Source organism: Chiloscyllium punctatum, chromosome 34, assembly GCF_047496795.1.
Source record: "Chiloscyllium punctatum isolate Juve2018m chromosome 34, sChiPun1.3, whole genome shotgun sequence".
Classification (NCBI taxonomy): domain Eukaryota; kingdom Metazoa; phylum Chordata; class Chondrichthyes; order Orectolobiformes; family Hemiscylliidae; genus Chiloscyllium; species Chiloscyllium punctatum.
This window is the reverse complement of record NC_092772.1, coordinates 73,479,312-73,505,413: the sequence shown is the minus strand read 5'-3', so window position 1 is coordinate 73,505,413 and position 26,102 is coordinate 73,479,312.

The window sequence follows — 26,102 nt, the reverse complement described above, 5'->3', positions numbered from 1 at the left end:
CATTGACCAGGGTATTACTGAGCAAGTGCTACTTAAAAACACTGAGACCTTCCACCACTTTACTGATGATCGAGAGGAGACTGATGGGGTGGCAATTGGCCGGATTGGATTTGTTCTGCGTTTTACATACAGGAGCAATGATTACTTGGGGAAATTTTCCACGTAATCAGGAAAAGCCATTGTTGTAACAGTATTGAAATAGTTTGGCTAGGGGAGTGGCAAGTTATGAGCACAAGTTGTCAGTACTATTGCCAGAATGTTGTCGGATTATGGACCCTATGGAGTATCCAGTATCTCCAATCGTTTCTGGATATCGTGTGGACTGAACCAAATTGGTTGATGACTGGTAACTGAATTGCTGAGGACCACTGGAGGGGGCTGAGATGGATCATCCACTCCGCATTTCTGACTGAAGATTGTTGCGAATGAATCAGCCTTATCTTATAAACTGAAGGGCTGGGCTCTTCCATCATGGAGGAAAGGGTTATTTGTGGAATCTCTTCCTCCAGTGAATTGTTTCATTGTCCCCAACGTTTCTCGGCTAGATGTGGAACAACTGCAGAGCTTAGATCTGTTCCTTTGCTTGTGGGATCACTTAGCTGTGTCTATTACTTACTGCTTATGCTGTTTGGTGCACAAGTAGTCCTGATTGGTGGCTTCACCAGGCTGACACCCCATTATCAGGTATGCCTGGTGCAGTTCCTGCCATCCTGCACACTCCACTGAACCAATATTGATTCTCTAGATTGATGGCAATTGTGAGGGGGATATGCGGGAGGCCATGAGGTTATGCAGGAGTACAACTTGGCTGCTATTGATGACTCACGACACCTTATGGACATCCAGATTTGAGCTGCTAGATCTGTTCGAAGTCTGCCCTGTTTAGCAACGTGATAGTACCACCCAAAATGGTGGAGGTTATTCTCAATGTGAAGGTGTGATTTTGTCTCCACAATGACTATGTGGTGGTCTCTCTTACCGATCATATCATGGACAGATACTTCTGTAACTGGCAGATTAGTAAGGCTGTGTTCAAGTTTGTATTTTCCTCATGTTGGTTCTTTCCCCACCTGCTGCAGAACCAGTCGAGCAGTTATATCCTTTGGGGCCTGGCCAGCTCGCTGTAATGCTGTCGCTGAGATACTCTTGTTGGTGAACATTGAAATCCCCCACCCAGAGTAGATCTTGCGTCCGTGCTACCCTCAGTGCTTCCTCCAAGTGTTGGTCAGCATGGAGGAGTACTGATTCATCAGTTCAGAGAGGCTGGTACATGGTAATCAGCAGGAGGTTTCCTTTCCCATGTGCAAAGTAATGCCATGAGACTTCATGGGATACGGAGTCACTGTTGAGGACTCCAAGAGCAATTCCCTTCTAACTGTATCCCACTGTGCCGCCACTTCTGCTGTGTCCGTCCTGTTGATAAGACAGGAGATATTCGGGGTAGGTAATGGGGTGTCTGCGATATGGTCATACTCACAGAATCATACCTTACAGACAATGTCAGGCTGTTGCTTGACGAGTCTATTTATTTCTATTCACCGTTTCCTGCCAGCTGTCCCATTCTAGAAACATAGCCATATATTAGCACCCAATCCACTCAGATTTCATTTTGCAAATTGGGCTTGGAGCTTTACCAAAATCTTTCTAAAAGTCCACATGTTTTACATCCATTGTTTCTCTTTCATTTGTCTCCCATTCTGTTTCTCAAACATAATTCCCATTTCATAAATCTACGTCAGTGTTGCCTATGACCATCACTTTCAGCCACAATAATTTCTCCTCAACCAGTTACTTACTATGTTCTATGTTCAATGTACTCTATCATTTTCCCACACCAGACTTGGTTTTCCTTGTATTGTTTGAAAGTTCTGTGAAGACAGAACTGAAGTAGTGGCTTCATAGTTCTGCCATTTCCCTGTTTCCCATTCTCTATTCTCTGATTTCAAACTGTAAGGAAACTGCACTTGTTTTCTCATATTTCTCACATTGACATAATTTAACCAGCTATTACAGTTCACTCTTTTAACCCTTGTGAATATACTCTTCAGAAAGCCATCAATTCCTGCCTTAGACTGCTCAATAATTGACCTTACACACCATACACTCACAGGAGCACAGACTCTGTGCCAACAGAAATACAGCACAATCTATATTAGTCCCACTTTCCTACACCAGGCCCATAGCCTGGAATGTTATGACACTTCCACGTGCTCGTCCAAATACTTTTTAATGATTGTGAGGTTACCCGTGATAATCCCCCTTCTCAGGAAGTAATCCCAGAACCCCACATCCTCAAGGTGAAAAAAATATTTAAATCCTCTCTGAACCTCAAACTTTTCACTTTAAATGTGTGCTCATTTGTTCTTGACCCTCTGACTAAAAGGAACAGCTGCTGTCTTTCCACCCTGTCCATGTCCCTCATAATCTTATCCTTCTGAATCACTGACCCCTCAGCTTTCTCTGCTCCAAAGAAAACAACCCGAGCTTATCCAGCCTATCTCCATAGCTGATATGCTCCATCCCAGGGAACATCCTGGTGAATCACCTCTGCACCCTCTCCAGTACAATCACATCTTTCCTGGAATGTGGCTCCCAAAGCTACATACAGTACTCCAAAGCCCTGTATTGCTCTTATAATCTACACCCTGATTATGAAACACAACACCCAAGGTCCAATTCTTACCTAGTCCATTAACCTGTCCAGTCACATTCAGGGATGTGTGGAGAAGCACCCTCTGACCTTCCCAGTGTGCTACCTTTCATTGAGTCCTCCCCTGCCTGGTTCCTTCTCGCAAAGTGCATCACCTCATATTTATCAGGGTTACATTCCATCTGCCATTGATTTGCCCATCTGACCAATCATCTGCATCTTCCTGTAACTTAAGGCCTTCCTCCTCACTGCGAACCATCCGGTCAATCTTAATGTCAAACATACAGTTACTTATCACATCTCCCCCACTCTCCACCTAGCCCTCTCCACATTCACATCTTTTTTTATGAATAACACAAACAATAAGGGACATAGCACTGATCTCTGTGGTACACCAGGGGACACTGGTCTCCAGTCACACAAACAGCCTTCTCCCACCACCCTCTGCCTGCTGCCATTAAGACATTTCTCCTTGTAACCTGTCAAGGTATCCTTCATATTGTGAGATTTTACATTATTTCTCAGTATCCCGGCTGGAAGGTCAGAGACCTTCTTACAAAACTAAAAAATCGACCTCCTCAAACTAATTCAATCAAATCCATTAGATGCGACTTCCTTCTGATAAAGTCACGATGATTATCTCTGATCAAACCTTGTGACTCTGATTGGAGTTCGATTTTCTCGTTCCCTATTTTATCCTGTAGTTTCCTTAACAGTGATCTAATACTCACTCGTCTATAGTTCCCTGGTCTATCTCTCCCACCCTTACTGGGAAGTGGAATCGTATTCGCAGTCCTCCAGTTCTCTGGCACCTCCCCTATGGTCAGATTCTAATTAAAATAATCAATCAGGGTCATTCCTCCCTTGACCCCGACAGCCGCCTGTGATACAACTCATTCAGACATGGAGATTGGTCCAAATTTGTACAGAACAAAGCCTCAAATCCCTACTCGTATTTTACATCAATCTGTTCAAGAGTTGTCCAGTCCATCTTCTTGAATTCTGTACCTGCATCCTCCTTCTCCCAAGTAAAATAGATGTGAAGGTCTCATGTTACAATCCATCAATATTCTCCCGCTTGACACACAGATTGCCCCTTTGGTTTCTAATGGACACTGACTCTTTGCTGATTATTCTGTTTGACTTGTCCGTGTAGAATATCGTGGGATTCTCCCAGATCTCGCCTACTTGTACTTCCTCATGTCCCTCTGTTATTCAGTCCTTTCGATGTTTCTAAGATTCACTACGATCACCTCTCATGTTTCGAAACTTCAGATTACAGGCTGAGTTACCCCGTCAGACAACCTTGCCAACTTCGGGGTTAATGTGGAGAATAGCTTTTGCAGTTCCTCTGTAGTCAATATATTCTTTCTTAGATTGGGAATCCGAGCGATACACAATATTCGAAGTGTAGTCTCATTAACACTCGATGCAACTGGTGTACGACATCCTCTATCTTCCAATTACATTCACATGAATGTAAACCTAATTTTTCTTTCCCATTTGCATATGTTCTTCCTAATACCTCTCAGTTTAACTTTTCTTATGAGCTCAGTGTGTGAGTTCTTTTAAAAAGCTCATGAATATCCAAATATACATTATCCATTTGTTGTTCATTGCCTATGTCCACAAGAATCATCTTCAAACCATTCCAAAAAAATGTTTGCCACTTCTGGTTTTCCATTCATCGGTGCATTCTCACACTCCCCAGTTATGTTTTTACCTTCTAAATATCTAGTAGCATGTTCTTTGTAATCGAGTCCAAGAGATACCTGACTGCGGATGACAGGTTAACTGGTCTGTAGTTTACCATTCTCCAAATTCATCCTTTCTTAAACTGTTGGATAATATTTATAACCTTTACCTTATCCAGATTGGATAAATGCCTTTCGGGAATGTGTCGGAAAATAAAGTGAAAATCCGCGATGCAATCAACATGTCTGTTGCTGCTTCCTCTGAAATTTTTGTATGAAGTACATCTAGTCTGTCAGATTTATCAATACTCAATCCACTTTTATTTTCAAAGATGACCTCAACACTGATAAGAATGATCTTAGACGTTACTTACACAAGTCCCATGGTCACTTAGTATTTCTGGGAGAATTTCTGGACATTCTTCAATGAAGATAGACACAAAGAAACTGTTTCTTTTCCCTGCGATTTCTCTGTTCTCTGCAATAAATTACCCTGTCTGCACACCAACTGTTCCACATTTGGCCTTGTTTATATTTTTTGGTTACATTGATAGACGCTTTTTAGCAGTCTTTATGTTTTTCTTTCGTTTGCACGCTTTTTCTCTTTTTGATTTTCTTCTCAGTTTCTTGGTCATCCTTTGCTGGGTCCTACATCTCTCTGAATCCACTGGCTTACTGCAACACTTGGCATTTTTCTAAGCTGCCTCCTTTCATCTAATAGGTAGATGAAGGTGGGGTTAAAAGTGATAGTCGAAGAGGAGGGTGGACCAGATTGATAGGAAGGACTATGGACATATAGGAACATTCAAAAGGGCGGTGCTGACTTAGAAGGTTGGAGGAGGATAAGGTGGGATTAGTGGAAATGGGGAAATGGGGAAATCCACTATGATCCCCTGTGGTTGGAGGGTCCAAAGGCAGAAGATGAGGTTTTCTTCCTCCAGGCTTCTGGTGGCTCGGGTTTAGCGATGGAGCAGGCCCAGGACTCTCATGTCCTTGGCAGAGTGGGAGGGGAGTTAAAGTGCTCAGCCACTAGGCGATGGTGTCGTTCAATGTGGTTGTCCCAGAGATGTTCCCTGAAATGATCTACAAGTTGACCTCCTGCCTCACCAATGTAGAGAAGACCACATTGTCTTTAATGGATGCAGTAGATGAGGCGTTCTGTCTCCCTTCATCACCTTTCACTTTCAACCCCACCTTCATCTACTATCGTAATCCCAGCTACCTCCCTCCTGCCGCACCCTCTTGTCATTTATCTCTCAGCCCCCTAGGCCCATAAGCTTCATTCCTGATGAAAGGATTATGCCTGAAACATCGATTTATCTACTCTTCGTATGCTGCCTGACTGTGCTTTTCCAGCACCACACTCTTCGACTCTGATCTTCAGCATCTGTCATCTCCACTTTCTCCTCACACCTTCATGGTCTGCATGACTCAGATTTCAAATGGTTACTTCAAATACAACAAAAACTGTCGTGTACTCAAACAGCATAAAAGAAAACCAATACATTGTGGTCACTGTTCCCAAAATGTCCTTTCCAGCAAAATTTTCAATTAGCTCTTCTGATCACTCAACACCAATTCCTCAATAACCTGATATCGAGCTCAGTGCTCAACATAATGTTCATGTAAACCATCTCACACGTGGTCATGAGATCCATTTTCCCAGCATTAGCATTCAATTGGGTTAACACAGTTTAGATATAATGTAAGCAGTATATTATTACCGCAGTACCCACAAATGTGTATATCTCATTTCCTGTTTTATAACATGTCCAGCATTTGTATTGCAGCTTTCACTTTGATATATAACTCCCATCAATGTTTGCTCCATCTTACTTGATTCTGTGGATTCTGAGCGATGTGGGCTCTGGAGAGATTAATGGTAGAGATCATTTCGCCACATCATTTATGAACTTCTCAAACTTTAATTTCTCCAGATCTCCCGTTATGCTGATGGAGGAGAGAAGGACAATGATTTTCCAACAATGCTCTATATTCCCCCAGAGAGCTGAGACAACTCTAACCTGGGTGGGATCCTTACAACAGGCTGGTAAAATGTTGCTGCTGCTGTACAGGGTCTTAGTGAGATCTGGAGTAGTGTGTACAGATTTAATCTCTTCAGTGAAGAAATGATGTTGTTATATTGGAAGCAGCTCAGAGATGGTACCCTCAACTGATTCCTGCAATGAAGGTGCTAGCTTATAACCAAAGGATGATCACGTTGACCCAGTAGCCATTGGAGTTTACAAAAAATAAAGATGAACTTACTTCAACATCGATGACAGATGTATTCAACGAGTGAAGCGAATTACACAGATAGTGGAGGAACCATTCCGTTCTCCAGTGTGTTACACAGGAACAACAGGAGGATATTCAAGCCTTCGACCCTGTTACACCAAAACAGGATGAGGCTATTCAGCCCCTGGAGCCTGATATACATTTACAGAAGGAGGCCAATTAGCCACTTGAGCCTATAACAGTAGGACATGCTGCACCAGTATCCTGTTAAACAGCAACAGGATCAGTCCATTCAGCCTCCTCAAGTCTGTCACATAGGAACTGGAGGAGGTCACACAGTGACTGGAGATTGTTACACTGAGATAACAGGAGGCCATTCAGACCCACCGAGCCTATTGCAAGGGAATTGGATAAGGATAAAAACTATCTGAGACTTCTTTAATGAGAAAGTTCAAGTAATTTCGACACGTGTCTGTTGTATGGGAACAAGATAAGACCAATCAATCCCTCGGAACCATCTCCCGGATACCTGAGGAGACCGTTCAATATTTCCATGGAGAAGTATGAGAAGACCGATCAGCCCATCAAAATGTTCGAGAGCAACAGTAAGATTCCATAATCTCCCAATCCTCTAAAGCATCAATAGGAGGAGGTCATTCTGGCCTTGGAGACGACAACATGGGAACACCAGAAAGACGTCAGCCCATCGAGTTTGTACACCAGCAGGATGGTGAGTCCATTCAGCCACACATGACTCTTATACAGCAACTGGAGCAGATCTCTTAAAAACGTTTGCCCATTAAATAGGAATTCAAAGAAAACGTAAAGGGTGTCGAAAGGGAGGAACTTATAATAATGGTATACATTCGGGACTAAAGTGTAACAATAAACCATTATAATTTAAGGCTAATTGTTAGAGTCCATTGTTCAGGACATTTGCAAAGTTAAACCACAATCCAGCATAGTCAACATGGTTTTACAAAGGACAATCAAGTTTGAAGTGTTTGCTTGACTTATTTGAAGATGTCACAAAAAAGTTGGATCGTGGGAGATGGAACATATCTGGTCTTCCTGAAGGCATTGGATATGTCGCTTCTCCAAAGAGTAAGTGGTAAGATCAGACAACATGGGTTTAGGAGTAATTTATTAGCTTGGATGGAGGATTGGTTAACCAACAAAATGGAGTCAGATGGATTAAATGTGTCATTTTATTTTGGCAAATGCAATTTGTGGGGTGCCATTGATTTCAGTACGCATGCTTCAACCAGTTGCATTGATGGTATTACTGTACTCGATTGACGGGAGAGAAAATACAATGCCACATTTTCAGATGACTCTCACATCGGTGGGAAATTACTTCGGAAAGATGATGCAAGAGATTTTAAAACTATATGGATAGGTTGCGTGAATAGGCCAACATTTAGCAAGGAAAATTAAAGGGAATAAATATGGGGCTATTCAAATTGGCCAGTATAATAGAAAGACAAATTATTATCTAAGCGGAGAGCAAGTTCAAAGTATTTAGATGCAGAGGGATCTGGGTGTCTGCTTGCATATCACAGAAAACTTACCTGTGGGTACTTCAAGTAATGAGAAATGCAAGCATAATTTCAGCGTTTATTTGTAAAAGGATAGAGTAGAAATGTAGGGAGTGTTCGTGTAGCTATGCAAGGCATTAGTGAGGTTGCAACTGGAGTACAGTTTGGGTGTCCTGCAGAATGAGGTATTTCCATTGGAGGCAATTCAGAAGAGCTTCATTAGATTGATTCCATATTTGAAGTGTTTGTCTTATGAAGAGTAATTGAGCAGTTTAGGCATGTACTCTCGAGTTTATAAGAATGAAAGGAGATCTCATTGAGGTCTGTAACATTCCAAAAGTAATTGAATGTGTAGATATGGAGTGGATGTTTTTTCATGTGGCGCAATCTACAACAAGAGACTAGAGTTTTAGGATGAAGGGATGGCAGGAAAGTGGAACAGAGATCGTATTGACATCAGCGTCATCGAGGGGTTGGATTCCTCACAGATGCTCCTTGTTCTTCTTCAACCCTTCGACAGTGTTTCACTGGAATGGGGGAGGACTGGGTATCATACATGAAGCAGGCACTCAGGATAAATCAGTCTCAATCAGTTAGACAGAACGTAACCAGTAGGGTCACACAGTGACCAGCGCTGGGTTCTCAACTTTTTACAATCTATATTAATGATCAGGAGGATGGAACAGATATCCAGATGCTGAGTTTGGTGATGTCGCTGTGGTAAGCAAGAGATTAAATTATCAAGAGAGGGTGGAGAGTCTGCAAATAGATTCAGAAATGTAAAGGCAATAGATAATAGTTTAGCAGGTGGAATTTAACATGATTTAACCTGTCATTTCATTTCCAGGAATAACGGAAAGCAATATGTTACTGAAATGGAGAGGGATTACAGGACTTAATGATACTGTGTACTGGGGGGTTCACTCAGCCCCGTTCAGACATGGGAGGTTTTGCTCCATCCCTGATCGTCTACTCCCAGACAGTCAAAGTGACCCGCTTGCTCTCCATACACATAGGATACTTTGATCTGGTTGATTGGTGGTGGGGATGGTGTTTTGAAACGTGCATCAAGGGGACGGCCTTTATCCAAGATATATTCATTTCTTTCTACGTGGAGACCCGATGACGATGGGAATGGCTGACTGCTTCTGAATGAACAGACCATGACTTCTGCTAGGACAGTGGGTATTCATCAACATGATGTAGTGTGCATGGGCATACTGTAACATTAATAGGGAGAGAGAGAGAGCTCCTTCAGTTCCTCTACCTCTCCGCATTGACATGGATACTCTGCAGATGCCATGGACACCATCGGGAATCCTACCAAACTGGATACAACCGGCAGCTCCCTGCTGAGGGAGAAACAATCTATTTACCTCATCCACCATATATATCCTCCATCACCGAATGATGACATTGTTGTTGAGATACTGGGAAATGATGGATATGTCACCTAGTCCTGCGTGGAAAGTTCTGGATCATAGAAACTGAATGAAACTGTGACCCTCACAGCCCCTGGCAGCACTGTCCTCCCCCTAGTGTGAAGCTGCAGGTCGTGTTGAAGGAGGTGACACCGCTCTGTGACCAGCTCCTTGTTCAGTCATGGTCCCCTCACACTTTGATCCTAGGTTAAGTGGAGTTTGGGAAATTGTTCCTGGAAAATCCGGGGTGGATACAGCAGACCCTCTTCCCACACACACTCACTCTGTGGTTTCAGAGCTTCCCCTCTCTGCAGCCTCTGCTCCATTTGTTGTTCATTTTGCAGGCTCAGATGCTGTATCCACAGTCCCCATACTCCATCCAGAGTTGGGTCACCAAATCCTCAGATCTCACTGAATGTCTGAGGCAACTTACAGCACAACCTCCAGCAAAGCACCCCCTGCCCTTCCACTAAATTTTCATTTGCAGAAGCCAGTCAGAAGCCCCTCGCTACAAGTGTTTTGGACAAGACCAGATTCCCTCAAAATATTTCCAGAAGGTCGTTTAGACCCAAACCTTCCCTTACTTTAAATATAGATGTGAAGTGCGTGTTCCAGTTATGTTGTGACTAGTCAAACCACTCGACATTGAGCAAAATATAATCTATTCAAATGCTTTAGTTAAAATACAATCAAAGGAAATAATGTTTTGGGATAGCTTATATGTTGGAACACTTACACAAACAATAGATACTTTACCTTCTTGGTTTACACCGCTTGGCACAAAGATATATTCAAATACAGATCCTAACAGCAGTTTTCCAATCCAGGGGGAAACAACATCAACAGAGCTCTCAGAGAGAAAAGCAGCTGGGGATCATGTATTGAAACTTCCAACCCTTCTGGGATCCCCAGCAGCTTCTGGATGCTGCAGCTAAAAGTAAAATGAGGAAATCTAGTCTGGGAGAGCTGGCCACTGTCCTTCCATTGTTACCAAAGTTTTAATGAAACCTAAAATCTCAGTTATTTATTTAAACTGTTTTCAGACAGCAGTTCTGCACCTCTGCCTTTAACACCTCTCTTCAAAATAAAACCCAAGAGAAATAACCTTTTTACAGTGATAGTATCCTCACAACTCCATCTTTAATAAAATAATCCATCAATACACAAAGGTGGATTCATTTTCGACCTCCTAATATTCCTCTATTAGTAGACTGAAATGCATTTATATTACATTGACTCTGAGCATACAAATATTCACATCTATTTCGATTTCAGTCATTTTACTCCTGCCACAGAATGCCTTTGTCTTTCTTCATCCAAGTCTCCACACTTAGGTTTTATCGCCCTGTCGCCTGTATAGTTTCAAACTGAATGGCAGCAATAATAAGCTCAATCGAAACAGACTGGTATTTTTCTCCCTAAACTTCACCAAAAATTTTAAGGGGTTATGATCAGTGATAAAGATTTGTCTCAGGTATGTTATTGGCAATGTAAATCTGAAATGTTGCAACGCCAACTCCAAGCTCAAGGCCTCCTTCCCCATTGTGGAATAAATCTGTTGATGTTTCCACTGGACACGCCAATCACACGTTACATAATGGAGTGCTTCTAATCTTTCCAATCGTCCTTTTGAATGACACAGCTCCTAATGTCTCAGCATAAAAGAATTACATGCTTCTGTATCTCTTAATGCTCTAACCTCTTTACCTGCTTCTCCTGGCCTATGCCAGTAAACCTTTACAAGTCCTCGCACATTCTTCTCCATCTTTCACAGAAACCAAACTTTGATTTCTGAACTCAATCATCATCAGCCATTTCAGCTTCTAATCTTGCTGTTTTAACTCTGCTCTTCCACACGAGTTTTCACGGCTGCAGGAAGTGAATTGTTGAACTTCTCCAAAATAAGAATCTTTCTAAGAGTGTCATAGGTTTGTTCTGTTTTTAATACCCTTACCACCTTTCAAAATTACTTTGTTTGATCTTTTCAAACTCAATGTGCGTTTAACCAGGGACCCTCTTTTAGATTCCTGTAACGCTGTCTGTCAATGTCTGGCCCAAGCTCATATGCACTTCAGATGGCTTTCTTTACCACTCCATACTGGCCAGATACCTCCTCCATTAGGGATGCAAATACCTATCAGCTTTGGATCAAATCAATCCACATGGTCACTGGTGTCTGCATTTGTTTAGCCACTTTCTCAAATGAAATTCAAAAGGCTTCCCCATCCTTCTCATCAAATTTAGAGAATGCCTGGATGCATTTAAACAGAACCTCTTTAGGCCATTGGTTACAATAGGGTTGCTCAACCGCACTATCCTCCTCATCCCACCGACATTCTACCTTCATCTCCGCCTTCTGTATCAACTTTCCCCTCTAATTGCTAACTCTTTAAGTTGAAACTCTCTGCTTTTCTTCTGTCCTTTTCTTTCTTTCTTCTTCGTTTCCTTTTCTTTTATTTCTACTTTTCATCATAATTCAAACTCTTTCAATTCCTTCTCAGGTTCAAAGACCATCATTTCCAAAGAGTTTGATGGCGGTTCCACGAAACGTAATTGCCGATCTATAGCTGTAATTATCTCTCATTTTCTCACAGACAATCGCAACCCCAACTCCAGGTTGTTGGTCAATTCCTAAAGCTTTACCGTCATTCCCTTTTGTAAAACCGCCAACTTCACTTTTCAACACCCAGAGAACTCTTAATGACTGAATCTTTAGATACAAAATACTGTTTAAACCAACCGAAATCAACATCCAGAAAAAAGAGACTATCAACTACCATACGCGACCTTTGAACCCAATAGCCTCCTGGTGCATACTCTCCAATGTCTGCATGAGCTTATTCTGGATGATTTGGTTTCCTCCCATAATCCAAAGATGTGCATGTCAGGTGCATTGGCCATGATAAATTGTTCATATTTTTCAGGGATGTGTGGGTTAGTTGCCTTCGTCGGGGTAAATGTGTAATAATAGGATAGAGGAATGGGTCTGGGTAGGTTACTCCTCGGAGGATCGGTATGGATTTGTTGGGGAGAATGGCCTGTTTGCAAATTCTAAACCCAATTTGGTATTATCGATTTAGAACCGGACAAGAGTCCACAGTTTGCTATCGTCGAACCAGACTGTCTCAAACTGTTTAAAGAAGGTAGGTTGGATGCCAACCTTTCCTTATTTTAAAGGTAGATGTGAGTTGGGTGTTCCAGATGTCAAACTATTCAAACCACTCACCATTAAGCAAAATACAATATATGTAAACACTCTAATGAAAATCCAAATAGAAATGAAGATGAATTTAGAATAATTTTTCTATTGGCAATCTTAACCGAGTAATGGATACAGTACCTTCTACTAATGAACTGTTCCAATATATCAACATCCCATAAACACATCCCTTGGCAAAAAGGAACTTTCAGACATGCATTCTTGCATACAGTTCTCCAATCCAGGAGGAAACACCATCAAGTGAGGTTCCAGAGAGAATAGCAGCTGTGGATAATTTACTGAAACTTACAACCCTTCTGGGACCCCAAGCACCTGGTGATTGTTATAGCTACAATATAAAAAAAAACTAGAAATCCTGGTCTGTGCCAGCTGGCCATTGTTACTGCTATTTATTTGAAAACCCTAAAAGCCCCAAAAGTTATTTACTTGAGCCGTTTTCAGTAGGAAGTTTTGCCTTTAAGCCCTCTTACTAAAAAAAGGAGAAAATAACCTTTTATTTAAAAAGTGGCAGCATTGTCAGGCAATTTATATGCGTGGTCCTTTACTCAGTGGGCTTCCTTTTGTTACTGATCGCATGGTCACCTGAGAGCGATAGCCACAGGTACAGACCAAATTACAAGGTTGTTTCTCATAACTTCTGAAACACGCCTGTCAATGGACCATCACATGGGACATACCAGGAAGTGAAAAACAGCTTGACACACCCCATTTAATTATTTCTGAGCTACACAATGCCAGCACTCGATTCAATAGGGAGGCCAAAACCCAAGGCCAGGGAAAGAAAGAAAGGGACAAGAGATTCACATTAAAGACAGAAACAGACAGTTAATTAACTGAAAAGATGTTGTGGAAATATATGGAAAACGTCAGGGCAGTGGGACTAACTGGCGAAGTGAGATCTTCGAGAGTAAAATTACAAGAATGAGAACATTGAATAAAGACATTGTCAGATCAGCTGAAATGGTTTGTTACATCAAGTTCTCAATCTGCTTCACAGAACACCACAAACAACATAAACTGGGACAAGATGACAGCCCAGCATGGAGAGCTGTGCAGAGCATGCTCGTGTGTTGCTCAGTAAACTGCACTATCTGCACAGCATAGAGAGTATTGCAAACTTTACTAAGATATGCTAACGATCCTCGCAACAGATAACTGCCGATAATTGGAAGGTTTGCTCTCTCTGTGTGTTCATCAGAGACTGAGAGAGTGTGTGCGATAGGCGTGTTTGAATGTGAAACTCATTGTTTGAGAAGGAACGCACATGGAGAAAAAAATTTTAAATACGAACAACAGGCTTTTTGTTTATCAATAGAGAGAACGAGGGAAGTTTCATGGACAGATGAGATAAAGTGTTTGAGAATGTTAAAATAAAGGCATTGCCAGACACAACAGCAATATACATCGGCGTGCACATGAATGACAGATGGATGGGAGTTTGGTGTGAGTTCGAATCAGATTTGCTTCGGCAGGTTTGAAGCCGGGAGCGTCAGCAGCAGATTATTGGCTTCATTAAGATTGTATTTCGTAGCTCAAGTTTCAAACAGCAGATGGAATAAACCAGTGAGATATATTCTGGAGTGGTGAGTATTTCAAGTTCGAAATGTTCAGGGTATGGTGTCAAGAATCAGCTCATTGTCAAAAGGATCTCCCACAGTTGTGACCTGCAGATATTGGCCAGGAATGGGATGGAGACAGTGGAAGGAAGTGGAGTTTGTAACCAGAAGAGTAGAAAGTGACCTCCATGCTCTTAACAGTAAAGGCAATGAGACAATGCATTGTGGTTCTCCCCTGAAACTGAATAGTTCAACATAGAGACCCGTGAGTAACACTGCCAGAGCAGAGAGCGAGACAGTAATTGAACACCTTCATTGATGCAGTTAGTAGTGGTCTGTAGAGTGAATATCTGGATTGTGAGATTCAACAGGAACAATAACAGTGGCAGGAAGTGTAGACAATATGAAATAACAATAATGCACTCATAACTTGTTGATAGAAAACAAAATCTGGATAGTGACACTCACCAGGAACACCAACGATAGCCAGGAATGGATAATAAAAGTATTGAATAATGAAAAGAGCGAAATAGATCCGCAATGATAATGACCACCAATCAAATTCAGAAAGAAAACAAACATAATCGGAGAAGCTCCTGTATATTGTTGGAATATTCCTGTCTAATGTTCTCAGATTCTGATCCATTGTTGGAATATTTCAGTCTAATGTTCTCTGATTCTGATCCATTGTTGGAATATTTCAGTCTAATGTTCTCTGATTCTGATCCATTGTTGGAACATTCCAGTCTAATGTTCTCAGATTCTGATCTCTCCTCCCCTCTCTCTGGATCTGCTGATCCCTGTCAGTGCTGTCAGTGATGCTCCCGCTCATGTTATGGGTTGACACATTGAACGGAGCCCATTTATCATTAAAAGATGGAAAGCTTCCACTGAGATAATTAGACTCCATGGAGATTGGCATTAATCACAGTCACTGAACAAACAGGCCCAGTTAACCAATTCAAGACATCACTTTTCATTTACTGGTTTTGGATGGAATGGATAAGGTTGCTGAGGGATGGACCATAAATCTTTCAATATTTTTAATGTTTTTTCCCCTTGTATATGAGAGTATTAACAGAACACTGCAGCGGTCGATATATGTTCCACTCTGTTTATGAAAATAGGCAGTTATAAAATGACAGATCTGCTGCAGAAAAAAAAATGTCAGGTGGGCAAGTTTCTAGATACCTGAAACAAAGTACGGTACTTATTGACCAGTGTGAGGCTACTCCTGGTTTTAATGCCCTGTTTTCAAATTCTTTCATAACCTTGAGACAGAACATTGAGCTGAAGCTGTATGAGGTGTCACTGAGAGGGCACCTGGAGTACATTGTGTTATTTGTGATTCTGTAACTGAAAAGGAATGGGTCTCCATTAGATACAGTTTACCGGCTGCTCGTAATCCACAGGTTGCTGTGTCTCGGATCTGTTACACAGGGACAGGAGGAGGCCGTGCAGCCTCTCGAGTGTGTTTAGAAGAACTGGAGGAGGCCATTAAGCCTCTTGGGTCTATTACAGAGGGACAGCATTTCCACTGTAATACAGAGGGACAGGAGGAGCCTATTCAGTCTCTCGAGCACGTTATAGAGGCACAGGAAGTGTTTATTTAACTTTCAAGTTTGTTATGCATAAATATTAGTTTTAAATTAATTATGGAATCGGAAATACCTGATGTCAACATTAAAGTTCTAACTTTGAACAAGGCCAATTTTGAAAGTGTTAGGTGAGCCCTGTGAAAGGCAGATTGGGATATCCTATTCACAGGTTAAGGGATGGTTGGAAAATGCAAGTTCATCAAAACTTGGTTTCAGAGAGTCCAGAGCAAACGTGTTCCTATTAGTGAGAGGGGCAAGGCTGGTGGGTGCAGGGAGTGCTGGATGGCTAGATATATTGATGTTATGGTCAAGGTAAGGAAGGAGGCATATGTCAGGTAAACAGAGCTGAGATCAAGTGAATCGCGAGAGGTGTATAAGGGCAGCAAGTGTATCATCAATCGGGAAATCGGGCCAGGAAAATGTGGACAAGAGATTGCTTTAGAAATTGGGTTAATGAGGCATTGAACAAATTCTACAAATCCTTCAATGGCAAAAGATTAACTAGGGAGACAATAGGGCCCCTTAAAGATCAGTAAGGCTACCTATTTATGGAACCACAACAAATTTGAGGGATACTAAACAAGTATTTCTCCTCAGTATTTAATGTGGAGGAGGTTACAAGAGCGAGAGAATGAAGAAATATGCAATGATACCTTGAAAAGTGTCTATATTACAAGGAGGTGTTAGACATTTTAAAACACATAAAGGTGAACTAATCCCTGGGACCTGATCAGTTGTATCCCAGATGTTTGCGGGAAGCTAGGAAATAGATTGCTTATGCATTTTGCTGATATATTTGTAACATTGATTTTCACAGGTGAGGTGTCAAAAGACTGGAGGGCTGCTAACATAGTGCAATTATTTAAGAAAGTAAAGAAAAAAACAGGTAACTATAGATCGGTGAGCATGACGTCAATGGTGATTAAATTGTTGGAGGGGATTTCGAGGAAAAAGATCGATATGTATTTGGAAAGACAAGGACTGAAGAGGGCTTTGTACATTGGAGATCACGTCTCACTGACTCGGTGTAATCTTTTGAGGAAGTGATGAAGATGATTGATGAAGACAGGACAGTGGATGTTGTCTTTATGGAATTCAGTAAGAAAACCAAAATGGTCTACATGGTAGACTGGTTAGCAAGGTTAGACTGGCTGGGATCCAGGGAGAACTCGCCATTTAGGTCCAAACTTTTCTTGAATATTGGAGACAGGGCGTGACAGTGACATTTGTTCATTAAACTTGGAGACCTGTGACCAGTGGCGTGCCGCAAAGATCAATAGTGGGTCCACTGCTTTTTGTCACTGATACAAATCATTTACATTTGAGTATATGAAGTATGGTCAGTAAGGTTGTAGATAATAACAAATTTGTTGGTGTCGTTGACAGTGATGAACGATCTCTCAGACTATAATGGGACTTTGTTTAGGTGAACCAAGGAGTGGCAGATAGAGTTTATTTTAGTTAAATGTGAGGTGTAGCATTTTGGCAAGACATATCAAGGCCAGACATATAGGTAGGGTCCTGTCGAAAGCTGCCAATCAAGGAGAATTCCATAGAAGTTATCGAATCCCTACAGTGAGGAAACAGGCCTTTCGGCCCATCGAGGCCACACCGACCCTCTAAACAGTATCCCTCTAGACAAACCCCTACCCTATCCCTCTGAACCTGCATTTCCCATGGCTACTCCACCTCGCCTGCACATCCCTGGGTACTTTACTCAATTTAGCATGGTCGATCTACCGTTATCTGTATATCTTTATATTGTCGGAGGAAAACATAACATCCGGAGGAAACTCATACAGACACGGGGAGAATGTGCAAACTCCACACAGGCATTCATTCAAGGATGGAGTTAAACCCAGATCGCTGCGCTCTGAAGCAGCAATGCTAGTCACTGAGCTACTGTGTCACCTTGTGGTTCAGGTTCTCCGTTCCTTGAAAGTGATGTCACAGGTAAACAGTGTAGTGAAGAAGGCACTTGGTGATCTTCCCTTTATTGGTCCGTGCTTTGTGTCTAAACATTTTCACGACGCGTTGCATCTGTACAGGACATCGGTTTGGCCACTTTTGTAATATTGCCTTTAATTCCAGTTTCCCTGCCGTCAGAAAGATGTTGTCAAACTCGAAAGGGTACAGAAGAGATTTAAAAGAATGTTGCAGGTGTTGGAGGGTTAGAGTTACAGGGAGCGTTTGGATAGGCTGGGGCTATTTTCAAGTGTTGAGGCTGGGGGGGATCCTTAAAGGGGTTTATAAAATCATGAGGGGCAAAGATAAGGTAAACAGTCAATGTCTTTTCCCAGATAGGCGAGTCCAAAATTAGAAGACAAAGGTTTAAGGTGAGAGGGGAAAGATTTAAGTAAGGACATGAGGGGCAACATTTTCACACAGAGACTGCTGCGTGTATGGATTGAACAGCCAAAAGAAGTGGTGGAGGCAGGTACAGTTACACCATTTAAAAGGCATTTGGATGGATACATGCATGAGAGATGTTCAGACGGAAATGGGCCAAATGCTGGCAAGGGGAACGAGATTTATTTAGGATATTTGGTTTGGCATAGACGACCGGACTGAAGGATTGTTTTCTGTACTGTACATCTCTGAGACTCTAATGCCTTTTGAGTGTATAACACAGGAACAGGAGGAGGCTACTCAGCTTCTGAATTCTGTCAGTCAGATTGTTTGCTCAATTACTGAGAGCAAAATACAAAAATACATCATTCAGATTTTGATGGTGATTTACAGAATCAGGAGAATTGCTTTTAGTCAACAGAAGCTGTAAGGAATGTGAAGAGGCTATTCAGTCCCTCAGTTCCATTCCACAAGAGCAGGAGGTGAGCACAGAGCTATTGGAGCATGTTACACAGGAACAGGAGGAGGACATCCATTTTCACAGACTTGGGATCAGGAAGCAGTCATTCAACTGCTTGAGACTGGGACACAGGAACAGGAGGCAGTCATTCAACTGCTCGAGGCTGGGACACAGGAACAGGAGGGAGTCACTCAACTGCTCGAGACTGGGACATGGGAACAGGAGGGAGTCACTCAACTGCTTGAGACTGGGACAGGGGAACAGGAAAAGGAACAGGAGGCCGTCACTCAACTGTTCGAAACTGGGCCACAGGGAAATCTGTAGGCTAGTGAGGCCCCAGGATCCTGTTACACAGGAACAGAAGGAGGTGCCTCACTTCCCACCAGTATGGGACATTTGGAGAGAAGAGGAGTTTGCTTGGAACAAACATAAATACATGAACAAGTTGCATTAGTGGTCCATTTAATCCTGCCCCACCATTCACTAAGACCACGGCTGATCAGACTGTGATTTCCTCATTCCATTTTACGGAGACTGTACTCTCTGCAGCCTCTGCTCTATTTGTTGGTCATGTTGCAGACCCAGATGCTTTAACAATAGTCACCATCACTCATTCTAAGGATGAGTCAGGATTTGAAGGGTCCAATAACAAGAATGAAAACATAAAATAAAGGTATAGCCAGATGTTTAGTTCTCTCACATTCGCAATCAAACTCACATAAACAGCCCATCCATAATACATTAGGGATGGAGCACTGTGTAGATATGGCTAGCGTACTGCTGAATGCAACCCAACAATATCCAGAATGGAACTCTGTGCAGCCCACACCAATACTTGATCTATATTCCTGGGATAAATGTCCAGCGTGGGGAGATGTGCAGACCCCACTGGTTTATTCATATATAAACACAGGTTGTTCTAGTTTTCGGTAACACTGTGTTAGATCACTGCCCAGTGTGGGGAAACTTGCTGGAAGTGACAGGATGTGCAGCTCCCATCCAGTTACAGCGCCAGATCGCCACTGTACCTTGACAAGTTTTGATGTGAAAATCATTGTAAGGGAGAGATGTAAATGAAAACAGTTGAAACACCAATAGTTCTGATTAAGGCGAGTATCCCACAAGTATTTAAAGATGAAATAACTGAGATATTATCCGATGAGGTTCTGTGAATGGTACAAGGAAGGAAGAGGGGGTTAGTTGCCTCCAAATCATCAATGGGAATTAGAGGAACAAATATGCAGGGAAACTGGTGAGAGTAGCAGGAGTATTAGGATTGTCATAATAGGTGATTTAAATTTTCCTAACATAGACTGGGACATCCAGATAGTTAAGAACTTCGATGGAACGTAATTTCTTAAGTTTGTTCAAGAAAGTTTCCCAAACAGTATATAAAGGGTCCGACAAGGGAAGGGACACACTCGACCTACTGTTGGGAAATAGGTGACGGTGGTAAAGTGGGGGAGTATTTTGGGAAAAGTGACTGGCGTTGTATTAATTTTAAAATAGTTATGGGAGGGACAAAATTGGTCCACAGATTCAAGTTCTAAATTGGGGCAAGGCATATTTTGTTGGAATTAGACAGAGGATTGCAGTGTTAATTGGAGTAGTTTGTTTTCAGGTAAAAGGATGTCGGGCACGAGGGAGGGCTGTAAAAGTGAGATAGCTCGAGTTCAAGGTTTATATATTCCTGTGAGGGTGAAGAGAAAGTGAGGCTTGAAGAGAAAACCCTGGATGACAAGAGATATTCAGGCTCTAGCCAGCAAAAAGGAGGCGTGGTTCAGGTACAGGCAGCTGGGATCAAGGGCATCCCTGGAGGTACACAGGGGATACAGGAGTTTACTGAAGAAGGAAATCAGGAAGGCGAAAAGGGAGTATGAGATAGCCTTGGCTGAGACGATTAGAGTGAACCCAAATTCACTATAGTAAAGAAAAAGAACAACTAGAGACAGAATAGGACGCCTTAAAAACCAAAATAGGCACGCATGTGTAAAACTACAAGAGATGGTTGAGGTCCTCAATTTCCCCTCTGTGTTTACCATGAAGAAAGACATGAAGTCCTGTGACCTTTGGGAGGTTAATTGTCATATCTTGGTACTGTCGAAATCACAGTAGAGGTGCTGCTGGACATATTAGAATGCACAAAGTCAGATAAATCTCTCGGTCCTGAACAGATATATCCAAGAGCACTGCAAGAGGTGAGAGAAGACAGGGGCCAAGGTCCTGGAAGACTGGGCGGTAACAAATATAGTGCCCTTCTTCAAGAAGGGCTGCAAATAATTGCCTGGGAAATACAGACCAGTAAGCTTCACATCTGTTTGCAGTAAACTACTTGAGAAGGTTCTGAGGTACAAGATATGCATGCATTTGGAAAGACAGAATTTGACTTGGAGCAGTCAGCATAGCTTTGTGCGTGGAAGATCATGCCTTACAAATTTTATTAGGGTTTTTTGAGGAAGTGACCAGGAAAATTGTCGAGGGCAGGGCGGTCAACATAATCTATATGGATTTCAGTAAGGCCTTTCGTAAGATTCCACATGAAAGGCCGCTCTAGAAGGTTAGATTGCACAGACTCTCAGGTAAGCTGGCAATTTGGTTACGCAGTTGGTTTGACATTATAAAGCAAAAAGCTATGGTGGAGGTATGCTTGTTGGACTGGAGGCCTGTGACAAGTGGAGTGCCTCAGGGGTCGGTACTGTCTCCATTGCTGTGTGTTATCTAGATCAATGATTTAGACGAGAGTGCACAATGCAGGTTAGTAAGTTTGCAGATGGCACTAAAATAGGAGGTATTATTTACAGTGAGGAACATTATCAGAAATTGCAGCACTACCTTGATCAGCTGGGGAAGTGGGCTGAGAAATAGCAAATGGAGTTTAATATAGATAAATGCAACATGTTTCATCTTGGAAAGTCAAATTCAGGTGGGAGTTTAATGGTGAATGAGAGGGCCTTAAGGAGTGTAGTGGAACAAAAGGATGTTGGAAATCAGGTGCATGGTTGTCTGAATTTGAGTCGCAGATATACAGGACAGTGAAGAAGGCTGTTGGCACACTGGCCTACATCAGGGCATTGAATATAGAAGTTGGGACATTATATTGCAGTTGTACAGGATGTTGGTGAGGCTGCAGTTGGAGTATTGTGTTCAGGTTTGTTCTCCTTGACCTAGAAAGGATATTATTAACGAGAAAGAATGTACAAGAAATTTACAAAGATGTTTCCTGGGCTGAAGGGTCTGCGTTATAGGGAGAAGTTGGACAGGTTAGAACATATTTCTTTACAGCGTAGAAAACTGAGGGGGATTATATAGAAGTGTACCTCTTATCAAATCATGAGAACCATGCATAGGGTGAATATTTCAATTTTTTTTTGCAAGGTTGGAAACCAAGGACTAGAGGACATCTGTTAATGTTTGGAGAGGACAAAAATAAAAAGGAACCTGAGGGTCAACGTTTTTACATAGACTGTGTTTAGCCTTTGGTATGAGCTGCCAGTGGAAGTGTTTGAGATGGGTAAAATAACAACATTAAAAAGGTATTTGGATAAATACATGGATAGGAAAGAAGCAAGGGCAGGGAAATGGGGTGAGTGTGGATGCACATTTTGGTCGGCATCTACCAGCTGGGCCGAAGGGCCTGTTTCCATGCAGTAGAAATGTATGACTGTAATTACGTGTGATTCAGGATAGAGACAGAGAGGGACAGACTGAGAAAAAGTGTCATGGAAAGATATGTTCACAGGTTTTAGAATGCTGATATGAAGACATTTCGATAGTATCATGCAACACGGGTCAGTCTTATGAAGAATTATGAGTGAATGGAATAATGCTGTGAGTTCAGGCGATGGGGAGTTTTGAATGAGCATTTGTTCTGCAACTTTGTAATTGGGAGTGAGGACAGCAGAGTCTTCGGCTCATTGAACTGTATAAAACAGGAATTTGTCTCAGTGTCATTTTCATTGAGTGTGACAGAGGGATTGTCTGTGCGAAGCTGAGCTAGTTTCCTGGTGCTATCTTATCGAACTCACCTCATTAAATACCACCCACCCCACCCAGCTCTCATTGAATGCCAGCCCGATTCTCCCACCCATCATGATTGGAGGTACTCATAGTCGCCAGGGTTTCCCGAGATATTCCGTGTTCCTTGTCACTGGTGCCATCTTTAAAAGGCCAAGGGGCATACGGCTGAGCTTTCTCAGTTTGGAGCTGCCCTGTACAGTTTACCCCGAGCATGGCAGATAGTTTGTTGACGGTGCATGGTGTGCATAGTGGATGGGCTAGTGCAGAGCGGGGCCATTGCCTGCCCAGAGGAGGCCACACCACCAGACCCACCGAGCATGGTCTGTGCTCACCACCAAATTCAGTGTAGCATCTGCGGCCTGAAGAAATGTCCAGCAAAACAGGACAAGCATCAATAACCTTCCCCGGTCTGTCAGGGTAATTGGTCACTGTATTCTCTCTGCTCCCTCACACTCATTGTATATCTGTTATAGCATGACCAAGGCTCATGCTCCACCACTCTCACTGCCGCATGCAACAGCTTCGCTCTCTCTCTCTCTCGCCTTTGAAATACCCCCCAACACAGTTAGAGAATATTCTGGAGAACACCGAATATGGAATGTTCCAGATAGTGTTCCAAATAATGCCCACTTTCAGGAAAATGGCAGTGCCCCAGTGTATAACCACATAAGAGGAAGGAGTAGAGATGCACTTTTCCAAATCACACATATTTCAAACCATGTTGAGTCCATTCAGCCCTTCAAATGTGCTCTAGCATTTAATAAGTTCCCAGCTGATCTGGTGCTTTTCTCAGATACTGGAGCTTTCAGTCATTCAACCCTCTGCATTCCTGTCACTGTCCAGACGGCACTCAGGCACTTTTACCCCAATTTTGTTCAAGCGCCTGTTTGAGGGCATTTCCGATGGAACGCACTCTCCTAGCAGTATATTCCATCAACTGTATACTTTCATGCAACAGTCAGCATGCTTTACACAGACCAAACAAAAATATACTTTCATTTTATGGTTATAGATATCCAATCATACTGTGTAATTCTGGTTATTTCAGTTGACTCACCATAATGATATTAAACCAAAAACAACTTTGAAATACGTCTTGTTATAAAATACAATTTCGAGCAGAGAATGTTTTTACCCTTGCTGGGCCCAAGGGCTTTTTTCCACACTGTAAGGATTCTACTAATTCTAAATCACTCAAGTAAGACACACCCCTTGCTGCCCACAGTTTAAACCTGGAATCCATTATCCCAGGATGACAACCCAGTATGCCAATTATACGGGTAAGAAACATGGTTTTGACTGTATTGCCCTCAATGTGACGCATTGTCATTCATGCTTTAACAGTCTTGATAATTATTGGGTTATGACAATACTCCATAAATGTTATATCCGTTATCTGAACTGTACCACTTTCCTTGTTATGAGTGTTTCTCTTGCCCTTTGTCTGTGACTGTTTCTGTGTGTAACAGTTACACAGTCTCCCACTCAGTTGCCTGGACGGCATGTTTGTGATGTAGAGGGAGTTCAACAGCGCAGGTTCAGTTCCTCACACTGACAGAGGTTACCAAGAAGGGGACGCTCTCTCAACCTCACCCCATCACCCGAGATGTGGTGACCCTCAGGATAAACCACCATGAGTGGACTGTCTAATGAGAGTTCTTTGGGACTCTATTCTATCAATGCTAGCATTTTAATACTTTTAAAAATATCTTTATTGAAAAAGAGAATTTTAATATTATAATAAACCAATAACAACACAACTCAATTAACTGATCAAAATTGCACCCATGTGCATGTAAATACAAAACAAGTTAAAAACACGAAACGGACAGAAGAAAAACAAAAATTAAGAGTAAATAATTAATAAATAATACTGCTCATTGTAACAAAATGATAGCTCTCGTTCTTCAAGAGCATTAGCTGATATCCCTTTTTATGTTCATTATTCTTCCTCTTTGGATATAAGATTCATTAGATAATATCGTCATGGCTGTATAAAAGCCCTTCTGAGAGTGGCAGATAAGCGTGTATCACGGTAATTCAAAAAGGTCTGCCATGGTCTTATATAAATCTCTGTTTTTGGTGCACCATGCTGGTGAGAATGGCCAAATGGATATTCTCCATGAAGAGCTTACGACGACCCAACAGACCCGGGCGGGGGGTGGGGGAGGGTGTTGGGTTTTTTTTTGGGGGGGGGTGGTGATTCAGACACAACAGAATGCTTTTCCTAGCACAGAAACTAAGGATATTTTTTCACTTGTGCATCTGTGTAAAGTACCCTGGGCAGGCCCAGGAAAAGAGAAACCAGGTCCATCTCCAATTCAGTCCCCTCGACCCACTCTATCACACCTGATACAGTGCTCCAATATATATGAAGCCTGCAGCAGGACCACATGCAATGAGTAAGAGTGCCTGTAGTCATTCTGCATTTCGGACATGCTGAAGATAATCCCATTTTGAATGTTGGGAGATAATCTAGTGTCAGATAGGCCATATGAAGAATTTCCAACTGCATGGAAAGAGTCCTATTACAAATGAAATTCTTCGAGCATTTTCACAAATATCCTCCCACGGCTCCGAAGTGTTCTGAACCCCCAACTCTCTCTCGCAGACATCACAAAGCTGCACAGTCTTGTCTAAGAGGACACTCTCCAACTAATGATAAAGGGTACTGTGGGAGAGTGTATTCTAAGCAATAAGCAGCCTCTTCTCTCTATCGGATCTGTAAGAGTCTGGTAGAAATGTTTTTTTCAATCAAATCTCTGATCTGGAAAAGAAAGAGAAGAGGTCTCGACTAGCCAGTCCATACATATGAGTTATTTGATCAAATGACATCATTGTTTCTCCCTCAAATAGCACGAGGTGCCTCAGTAGTGAGCATTGCTGCCTCACAGCACCAGGGTTCCGAATTTGGTTCCGGCATTGGGTGCCTGGCTGTGTGGAGTTAACATATTCGAGGCCTGTCTGTGTGGGTTTCCTCCCACAGTCCAAAGATATGTTGGTTAGATGAATTGATTATTGATAAATCACCCATAGTGTTCAGTGATGAGTAGGTTGGGTCATTAGTCAGGGGAAATATAGGATGGTACGGGAATGGGTCTGGGTGGGCTACTCTTCAAAGGGTCAAAGTGGACTTGCTGGGCCCAAGGGCTTTTATTGACACTGTAAGGATTCTACTAATTCTAAATTACTCAAGTAAGACACACCCCTTGCTGCCCACAGTTTAAACCTGGAATCCATTATCCCAGTATGACAACCCGGTATACCAATTATAGGAGTAAGAAACTATGGTATTGCCCTCAATCTGAAGCATTGTCATTCATGCTTTAACAGTATTGATAATTATTGGGTTATGACAATA